The sequence below is a fragment of the Pipistrellus hanaki genome (genome assembly GCF_964339955.1).
Source record: "Pipistrellus hanaki genome assembly, chromosome: X".
Classification (NCBI taxonomy): domain Eukaryota; kingdom Metazoa; phylum Chordata; class Mammalia; order Chiroptera; family Vespertilionidae; genus Pipistrellus; species Pipistrellus hanaki.
This window is the reverse complement of record NC_140524.1, coordinates 96477662-96488320: the sequence shown is the minus strand read 5'-3', so window position 1 is coordinate 96488320 and position 10659 is coordinate 96477662.

Here is a 10659-nt window from a genome sequence, read left to right as displayed (position 1 = left end):
CTACAGCGAGACTGTGCTCACAGCCCACAAAGGGGTGCATCTAGAGTGCCCAGCTCAGGTGACTGGGAAGGCCGAGCCACTGGGCCCTATAGAACAACTGCACAAGGCCACTCTCCCAACTCATGGAGGCATAGCAGCTCTACCCAATACATAGAAACAAACACAGGAAGCAGCCAAAATGTGGAGACAAAGAAATATGTCACAAATGAAAGAAATGGAAGAAAGAAAACTGCTGGATATAGAGTGCAAAACCATGGTTATAAGGTTACTCAACAATCTTCTAGAAACTCCAAATAAATGGAAAAGGACCAGTCAGAAATTAAGCATACTCTGATTGAAATAAAGAATATTATACAGGGATTCAACAGTAGAGTAGAGGATTCCATGAGTCAAATCAAATCAATGATTTAAAGTATGAGGAAGCAAAAAACACCTAACCAGAAGAGCAAAAAGAAAAAAAAAAGAAAAAATATGAAGGTAGCATAAGGAGTCTCTGGGACAACTTCAAGCATACAAACATTTGCATTAAGGGGGTGCCAGAAGAAGAGAGAGAGCAAGATATTTAAAACCTATTTGAGGAAATAATAACAGAAAACTTCCCCTACCTGGCGAAAGAAATACACTTACAAGTCCAAGAGGTGGTCTGTGAGCCTCATAGTGACTGGTCAAGAGGTCATGCTGGTCATTCTGCCATTAAGGTCAATTTGCATATTACCCTTTTATTGTATAGGATTGTGGCAAGGAGAGAAACAAGAAAATCAGAAGGAAACAAGTGCTTAAAATAACAACCAGAAGTGAACCTCCCCCGTTATTTCTTGTTCTTGTTCCTAAAAGTGACTAGTGATGGTGGAAAGGGCAGTGTTCGTGCTCAGTTATGATCTGGATGGAGGCTCAGAAGTCAGATTCCAATTATGCGTATCATCACAAATCTTTTATTGTTTTCACACTTCACATTCCATATTTGAAAGCTTAGCACTATCTCACCTTGGCTAGAGACAAGAGAGGGATTGTAGATCAATGGTTTTCAAGGGCCAATTTTTTTTGTTGTTGACATTTTAAAATTTTATTTTATTGTTTAAGTAAAAATAGTAGTTCATATGTCTCCTTTTTTCTCCCACTGATCCTCCCCCCCACTAGCCTTATCTACCCCCCAGCACTTATTTTTAAAACATATTTTATTGATTTTTTACAGAGAGGAAGAGAGTTAGAAACATCAATGAGAGAGAGAGTCATTGATCAGCTGCCTCTTGCACGCCCCCTACTGGGGATGTGCCCGCAACCAATGTACATGCCCTTGACCAGAATCGAACCTGGGACTTTTTAGTCCGCAGGCAGACGCTCTATCCACTGAGCCAAACCGGTTTCGCCCCCACCCCCAGCACTTTATAAAAAATATATATTTTATTGATTTTTTAAAATTGATTATGGTCTCACAGAATTGTCCTTATTCCCCCATTCCCATCCCAAACCCCTCCCTAGATATGCCCCCCCCAACCCCCATTGTCCATGGCCACTGGATAGGCCCATATGCATGCACACAAGTCCTTTGGTTGATCTCTTCCCCTTACCTCCATCCTCCCTTACTTTCCCTCTGAGGTTTGAGAGTCTGATTGCTGGTTCTCTTTCTCTGGGTCCGTTTATGTAAAATAAATCCCATTTGAATCTTCAACATAAAAGCAGATTTATGAGTAGTATATTATTTATCTAAATTTCTTTAAATCCTCACCTGAGGACATGCTTATTAATTTTTTAGAAAGAGGGGAAGAAAGAGAGAGAGAGAAGAGAGGAGAGAGAGAGAGAGAGAGAGAGAGAGAGAGAGAGAGAGAGAGCTAAGAAAAATTGATCTCTTACATGCCCAACCTGGGATCAAATCTGCAACCTAAGTATGGTATGTGCCCTGACCAGGAGTCAAACCTGAAATTTTTTGGTGCATGGGATGACACTTCAACCAACTGAGCCACACCAGCCAGGGCTGTCTTAAACTATTTTATAATTTCTAAGTAATATAAGAAGCATCCAAGCCTTACCAACAAAAAGGAAAGAAGGAAGGAAGGAAGGAAGGAAGGAAGGAAGGAAGGAAGGAAGGAAGGAAGGAAGGAAGGAAGGAAGGAAGGAAGGAAGGAAATAAGGAGAAGAAAATAGAAAAAAAAACCTAAAACCTACAACTGTATGTAATATGATATTAACACAATGAAAGATATTACAAGTTTCCTTATTTGGGGATGAAGACATTTAATTGAATGCAGTACACTGGAGCTGGGATGGTGTTTTACATGTATACTAATCCCTAGGCCTGAATTACCCCCCCCAAAAAAAAGCACACACAAAAACACATGAAAAACAGTAACCTCCCAAAATAATGACACATTTATAAAAATGTGATTCCAATAAACAAATTAACAGTCCATTTAAAATGTGTAGTGGATGCTGTGGTGAGCCACCTAAACCCCCCAATACACCCCTCTTACCCTACTCTTACCCCCACTCCAACACCAAATACACACATTCCCTAACAGCTGTAAGTGTTTAAGGCTGGAAGCTCCCAGCTGAGGCCCATCTGGGAATTGCCTGTCAGCCAAAGGTACTCACACAAGGTCACACCCCTGTCCCTGAGTAATTCACATCTAAAGACTGGTGAGTGAGAAGGAATGAAGCCCTAGCCCTCTTGTGTCAAGGAGGACAACTGAGAAGGGCTAGCCCAATTGCAGAGCTCCTGTGATTTGGGCTGAGAACAACTCCTTGTGCTGCTGAATCCTGCCGCCTTTAATCCCCCACAGGAGCACTCTACCATTAACTTCTGCATGCAAACATCTGTCTCAGTGTCTAAGACAGTCGAAGGTACAATGACTACCTATATAGCCTACACCTGCATCCAGTAAATATTCTCATTTTGCTATATTTAACTCTTCTTCAAATATATAGGGTGGGGTAAAAGTAGGTTTACAGTTGTGAGTACATGAAACAGTTTATTCTTGTGTTATTAGTTACTAATTATTGTATTATTTTCTATATGAACTCTAAATCAACTTTTTCCCTACCCTGTACATATTTACAACACATATACACATACATAACACATATTTCCCCAAATTTTCATTCTGAAAATTGTCAGGCCAACAGGAAGAATGCCACATAAACACATAGACTCCCACTGAGATTCAACAATTATTAGCAATTTAGCATCCTTTATTTAGCATACTCTCCCTATCTACCTTTTTTTGCTATACCATTTAAAAGGATTGAAGACATCATATCATTTGTTTTCTCAATACTTTTATATGCACCTCCCAAGAATAAATCCAATCTACACCACCACAATACTATAATCATACCTATGCACATTAACAGTAATTCCATTAATTACAGGTTTTAAATTTTATTTAATGTTGTTTTCAATGATATGCTAATAAAAATTTTGTGAAGCCCTCAGGGTCTCTAATAATACAATTCGAAAACCACTGTTCTAGAGTAATACTAAAAGCACAGGTCCGTCTGAGAACACAAGGATCAGTCTTCAATGTCATCCATGACCTGTTCACTATAGAAAGAGTAACTAACAAAGCTCAACTCCCTCTGCCTTTCACAGAGCCAACTAGTAATCTATAGCCTTGTGTATCAGACCCATCACACATTAGATTACCTACCTGGATATACGCAGATGCACGCTAACTTCTATGAATTGCTTAATATCATTTAATAATTGACAAGCTGGTAAGTATGTTTAAAGTGAAGACTGCTATTCTGAAGGCTACAGGTTGTAAAGTTGGTAACAGTTTTGCTTTTACCTGGTATTCTTAGGCAGATCCAAAGGATATTTAAACAATCATTACACTTGAAACCCAGTAAATCAGTTCAAGATACTACAATACATTAAAAGACATCATTCATCACTTGAGTAAACCAACAATTAGGTTGAAAACACAGGTGCTAATAGTAGAAAGTGACGGTCGCTAAATTGTACATTTCAAGACCATAACTTTTAAGAAAGTGACTTTCTTGGAAACACACTTAAATGGCTCCATTAAAAACTTGAAGTGTTGCCAGTACTGGATCTGTCTCTCGCTTCTAAGGTGTTTGGACGGAACAGACCTAGGGACACCCCTTCTCCCCTCCTCCGGCCACTCTCCTGCGCCTTATCCAATTACCACCTTCAGAACCACCTCCGGGACCAGCCAACACACTGTTGATGTTGTTTTTTTCTACCTAAACTCCTTATTGCCAAACAACCGTGAGCTCCCAAATTCATCAGAATTATCCCACCGAGGTGGAGGCTGCAGTCAACCACCTGGCCAAACTGCATCTGTGGGCTTCCTACACCTACCTCTCTCTGGAATTCTATTTTGACCACAACTATGTGACTCTCTTGAGGGCGTGGGCCACTTCTTCCACAAGCTGGTAGCGAAGAAGCTCAAGTGCGTTGAGCATCTCAAAACCAGCTCCATGGCCGCATTCTCTTCAGGACGCGCAAAAGCCTTCCCACAGTCAGTGGGACAAAACTCAGACTGCCATGGAAGCCTCCCTGGCTGTGGAAGGAACCTGAACCAGGCCCTTTTAGAGCTGCAGGCCCTGGTTCTGCCCGCACAGACCCTCAGCTCTGAGACTTCCTGCAGAACCACTTCCTGGATGAGAAGGTGAAACTCATCAAGAAGATTGGCGACCACCTGACTAACATCCGCAGGCTGGGCTGGGCAAGTATCTCTTTGAAAGGCTCACCCTCAAGCATGACTATGAGCCCGTGGAGCCCAGAGGCCTTTGAGGGACCCCTCTGCATTCCCCTGGTGTCTCACCTTTACCTGAGCCTCTCCCCAAAACTACTAGCCATTCTTTAACCACCCTGAAGCCCCCTTCCATGCACTGGACCAAATGAAACAATAAAGCTTTTTGCAGGGGTTAAAAAAAACAAAAACCTTGAAGTGTCAACATTCTTGGGAAATGGAGTATATTAGTGATACAAAATACAAGGGTCTCCCTACGGTCAGGCTTGAATGGTCTTGTCCAAGTCAGATATATCAGTTGAGCAGCACTATTATCTGGCAATTTAGGAATAAAAATTATATATTGGACCATGAGCATTCACCTCTCTCTCTCTCTCTCTCTCTCTCTCTCTCTCTCTCTCTCTCACACACACACACACACACACACACACACACACACACACACACACACATCACTCTTCATATGTTTAAGATGGAAAAAGAAACCTACCAATGCCTTCAGCTTAAAGGCTGGTGGCTGGCTTTTCTTTTAAACAGACATCTGAGATAGCTTTTGTTTAAAACAACAACAACACAAATATTCCAAGGATTAAAAGGCAAGTAATTCAAGGGTCAGATGACAGGTGGGTAAGGGGGGAAATGAGAGATATCTGTAATATTATCAAGAATAAAAAATATACTTTTAAAAATAATGCATTCAATAAAATCTCTAATATGCTCATTATATATGTAAGAGAGCCCAATTTTACCTTTTTAAAATTATTATTTAACATTGTTTCCACTTTTTGTCCTATTACAGAGGCTACTGCACATTTATTTTCTTCATGTGTAAGTATCTCTGAAAACTAAGAAGTCCTCATGCTCTCTCACACTCCAATTAAACCAACTTTGAGAAATGGATTTAACAAATTCAGCTGCATGAAAGCACAGAGGATGAATACAGATAGAATTTATATTTTAACAGGGAAAAAGATCAAATTAGGTTCAAACCAATGAAATTAAACTAATGATGGATTTTCAGGCATGGCAAGGAAGAATGAATGAGAAATGCCTCACTTTATTGGGCACCTACTACTCCCAAACCTCTGTGTTAGGCACTGAAGGCATAATCTTTGCCTCAGGAAACTCAGGCTAGAGGGAGAGAGGAATACTTGAGTAATTAACTGATGTGAAGACGGGCTCTGTGTGTTTTAATGCTTCCACTTGAGGAAAGGGATTTTATGGTCTCTGGTTATGGTCTTTTAAAGTTTCAGAGCACCTGGAAATGATTTTATTTGGAAAAAGCCTTTTTTCTACTTGAAAGATAAAAGAAAAAGTCATGATCTTCATTCTTTTCACATAAAAACACCCATTCTGATAACAATGATGTTCAGGTTTGTTACTAAGAAATACCTTAAATATTCATTAAATTGCAATCAACTTGTGAGGTCCCTCATTTCTAATGGCACCTGACTCCTGGGGTGGTGAGAGGATTAAATGTTTTAATACTTCTTGTACTACTTAGGGTAGGTTAGAAAAGCAGAACTATGCTACGTATGTATATCAGATATAAAGGGTTTTAACATAGGTATTAATGGTTTACAAGGCTGTTTACAGAGGTGGGAGCTCTGACTAGTGTGGCTCAGTTAGTTGGAGTGTTTCCCTGTGTTAGTTTGGGTTTAACCCCTAGTCAGAGTATATATGGGGGGGCAATGTATGGAGGGGCAATGGAGATCTCTCTCTCTCTCTCTCTCTCTCTCTCTCTCTCTCTCTCTCTCTCTCTCTCTCTCCTCTCTCATCAATAAAAAAACAAAAAACAAAAAACAAAAAACAAAACCCAAAAACATATCTTCAGCTGAGGATTTTTTAAAAAGAGGAAAATCAAGGTCAAAGAAGGTGCCACCAAAGATCAAGGAAGGCAGACACTGGAGACCTCAACTTGAAGCACCAAGACAGAAAATTCTGGAAATATTACTGGGAAGCTGCTGAAGAATTTCTGAAGATTCTCTTATTCTACCCCCACCCATCTGCAGCAGCAAAGTATGTGATTCTAATGAGTTCTTCAGGAAGCTTCTGCAAATCTCATAGCCAACCATGTGTCCTCATTGTGAAAAAAAAAAGTCTTCTTTTTGCAAGTTCCTCTCATCAACAAACTCTAAACTGGAATCAGACTGAGACAGGGGTTATGGGAAATGTGGTTCTCAGCTTCTCTTCTGCAGAGATTCTAGAAGAGGGAGGTGGCACTAAGTAGTGATCATCCTCACTGCCATCCATGAAGCAGTAGGGACACCGAGCAAGAGCTCAACTTCGTGGTGTTTAAAAGTATTATTTCTCTTAGGACTTCTACCCATCACCCATCCTAGAACACAACTGATGAATGGCGACTGCAAAGATTCTTCTCCCAGTACATGGAGACTCAAAATAGATATTCAGTGACATTGCCAAATGGCAATATAGCTCCTTCCAGACTTGCACCCCTCAAGAGAACAACTAGAACTTATGAAGGAGACACCACAGAGAGAGTCCTACACAGGGTGAGGCTGAAGCACCCTGCTCTTAGAGACCAAGACATGTCATTTTAGGAGTGTAGGAGAAGCAGCTACAGGATGACCGCATTGCGTGCCCCTAGGCCATCACAGCACCATGTGGAGATCTCTCCCCAGAACCTCCAGTTCTTCCAGTTGGAAGAAAGCCTGGGAGACAACCAGAGCCCATGCACGGTGGGTGCTACATGGTACCCTCTACTCTGGTCTCACCCCAGTGGGATGATAGGGGACTATGGGAGCTCATCACTGGGGCTCTAACTAAAACATAGAAGGGGAAGGGCTAGCAACAGCTAGTACAACTGCCAAATTGGTTTCTGCCTGCAGCACCAAAGTAGCAATCCCAACCAGCCCCTTTGCTCATCTGCAGAACTATATCAGTGCAAACTTTGATCAGGGAACTCGGGGTGCAGGTCTGTCTGGTTCCAATCCTCAAATGAGGAATTTTACCAGTCTTAGGGCCAGGTTTACTCACACCAAGGAAATGAACTGAGGGGACGCAGGAAACCAGGATGGAGCTGAGTCAACAGAGTTTCTCACCCAAGAGCAAAGCAAGTAGAGGGTTTCCCTGCTTCATCTAGGCATGGGGATCAACTTAGGCAAGAGTGAGCATAGGTCTAGCCTCCTCCAATCCGGAAAACCAGCTTGAAAAAGTTGGCAGTTGCCTGCAATATCCCAACCCTGTCTCAGAGGCAAGTGGGCTCAGGTATAGCTCCCCCAACTGGGACTCCCAGCCTCATCTGACCAGAAGGGCTGGTGAGAACACCTGGAATCTGTGTAATCAAAATAGAAATTATGTTACAGAAAAACAAAGTAATATTTCTTGCCCACCTGTGTTGGTGTCCTGAAATTTGTACCCATACCCATTAATCTTTCAAATTAATTTTACTATTTATGATTAGTAATTATTATGTCATAAAAGTGAATGTGAAGATGTTTTTATCATGATGAAAAAAGTCATTAAAGTGTAATGTATTGTGAGTTAAAATACATTAGGGTGAAGGAAGAAGTGACAAGTGCTTTATTCCTACATAAGTGATTATAACCACAGATTACCACTGTTGCAGAATGCTGCAGAAATATTACAGCAGCCCCCCCCCCCACACTTGGATTTCCCTTTCTTTTTTAAAAAATATTTTTTATTTATTTCAGAGAGGAATAGAGATAGAAACATCAATGATTAGAGAGAATCATTAATCGCTGCCTCCTGCATGCCTCACACTGGGGATCGAGCCCACAAACCAGGAATGTGTCCTGATCTCAGAATCAAACTGTGACCTCCTGGTTCATGGATCTATACTTAACCACTGGGCCACGCCAGCAGGGCCTAGGTCTCCCTTTTCATGGCTTCAGCTCCCTGAGGTCTGAGTATCTTGATAAAAAAAACAAAACTGTCTGTCCTGCCCTGTCCCTCCCTGGACATGAATCGTCCTCTTTCTGCAGCATCTTCTTGCTGTATACTTGACCCACCGATTAGTCAGTTGTTGGTTATCAGTTATTAGGTGGACTGCTGTGGTATCTCAGTGCTTGTGTTTAAGTAACCCTTATGTTACTTAATAATGGTCCCAAAGTGCAAGAGTAATTTAAAGTTTATCATAGGTACGTATTTAGGAAACACACACACACACACACACACACACACACACACACACACACGGTTTGGTGGATACTATTTGCAGTTTCAGGCAAAGATTGGGGGTCTTGGAACATACTCCTGAGGATAAGGAGGCACTGCTGTACTGTACTAAATGTGGATGTGGACTATAGAGAGTGAAAATCAAAGCTAAAAATCTGAGCCTTGCTGGCCAAAATGAAAATATCACCCTATACTTAAATAAAGATTGAATTTAGTATGCTTTAGTAACACATATTTTACTCAAGAAGGACAAAAAAAACTTCCAAAATTCTCAATAACCTTCAGTTACACCCACAATAATAAACTGTTGTTACTGGGTTAAACTATCAATTTGCTTATCAAGTAAGAAAACATTCTATGTAAAGCAACAGGCAGACTGTCAAATTACAGTGGGGAGGGTAGGGATATCAGGGGGAGATAATAGATCAACCGAAGGACTTGTATAAATGCATATAAGTACAACCAATGGACATAAAACTATGGGGAGGGAGGGGATGTGTGGGAGGGAGAGAGGGGGGCAATAAAAAAAATCAAGAAAATATGTAAAAAATAAATAAATTAAGAAAACATTCTAACTGTGCCACACTTACAGATCTGGCTGAAAAATATGTTATCATTCATTTAAAGTAACACTGCAAATGACATTAGTAAAAGTTCTGTAAAGTTATTCCATTTTGAAAAAGCCAACCATCTGTATTAAGGACATTTTAAATTTTAACTTATTTTATTTATTTGGAAAACAAAGCAATATACTAAAGATAAATTTCTCAAAAACAAGCCTCATAAACAGGTGTTTAAAATGTTTAACATTGGACTAATACAATAACATTGGACTAATACAAAAGAAGAAGTATGTGAAATTTTGAAAATAGGAAAGGTCTAATTTTGTACGAAATATAAAAATAAAATATTACGGTGATGGAAGGAGGTTTGACTTTGGGTGGTCAAATGCAGTATACAGATGGTGTATGATATAATTATACACTTGGAAGCTATATAATTTTATTCAGCAATGTCACCCCAATAAATTTAATAAAAATACATTGGTATAAAATAAAATATGAAACACCTTTATGAAATTTGTTTTGCTCAATCAGTGTGGTTTTAATGAAGTTATGTGTATATTATTATGACTCAAACCTTGGGGACCATTATAAGCACTTTTAAAAAATAGAGGGCATTCTAAATTGTGCTATCCAAACAGTAGCTGCTGTCCATATGTAACTGTTTAACTTTTCATTAGCTAAAATGAGATAAAATTTAGTTTGTCTAATTAACTACATTTCAAGTGCTCAAGAGCCATATGTGGCTAACAACTATTAGACAACCTAAAATTACAGCACATTAACAACATAATAGAAAGTTCAGTTGTACAGGGCTGGTCTCATAACTTATATAAGCAACCAGCATGATAAAAGTGAACCGTATAAATCTTGAAACTTTTTCTAAATATGAAGTTCTTTTGTTTTGTAATTTTGCTTCTAATCCAGGGAATATTTCAGATACCATAAAATATAAATAAAATTGAAATCTGCATAAACAATTTGAAATTTTGCCTAGGTTATAATTTTATTCTTCCACATTAGTTTCATTGCAAGCAGTTTGTAAAATTGTTAGTAAAACTGGAGGATGAAACCAAAGACTACCTTACATGAAGTAATATGAATAACTACCCTCAAAGGAAGATTTTGGGGCTTAAATTGTCTACCATTTAAGAATATTGTAGGCATAGCCTTAACATATAAAGATATGCATAGAAATGTTAGAGTTTCACTAAGCTAAATGC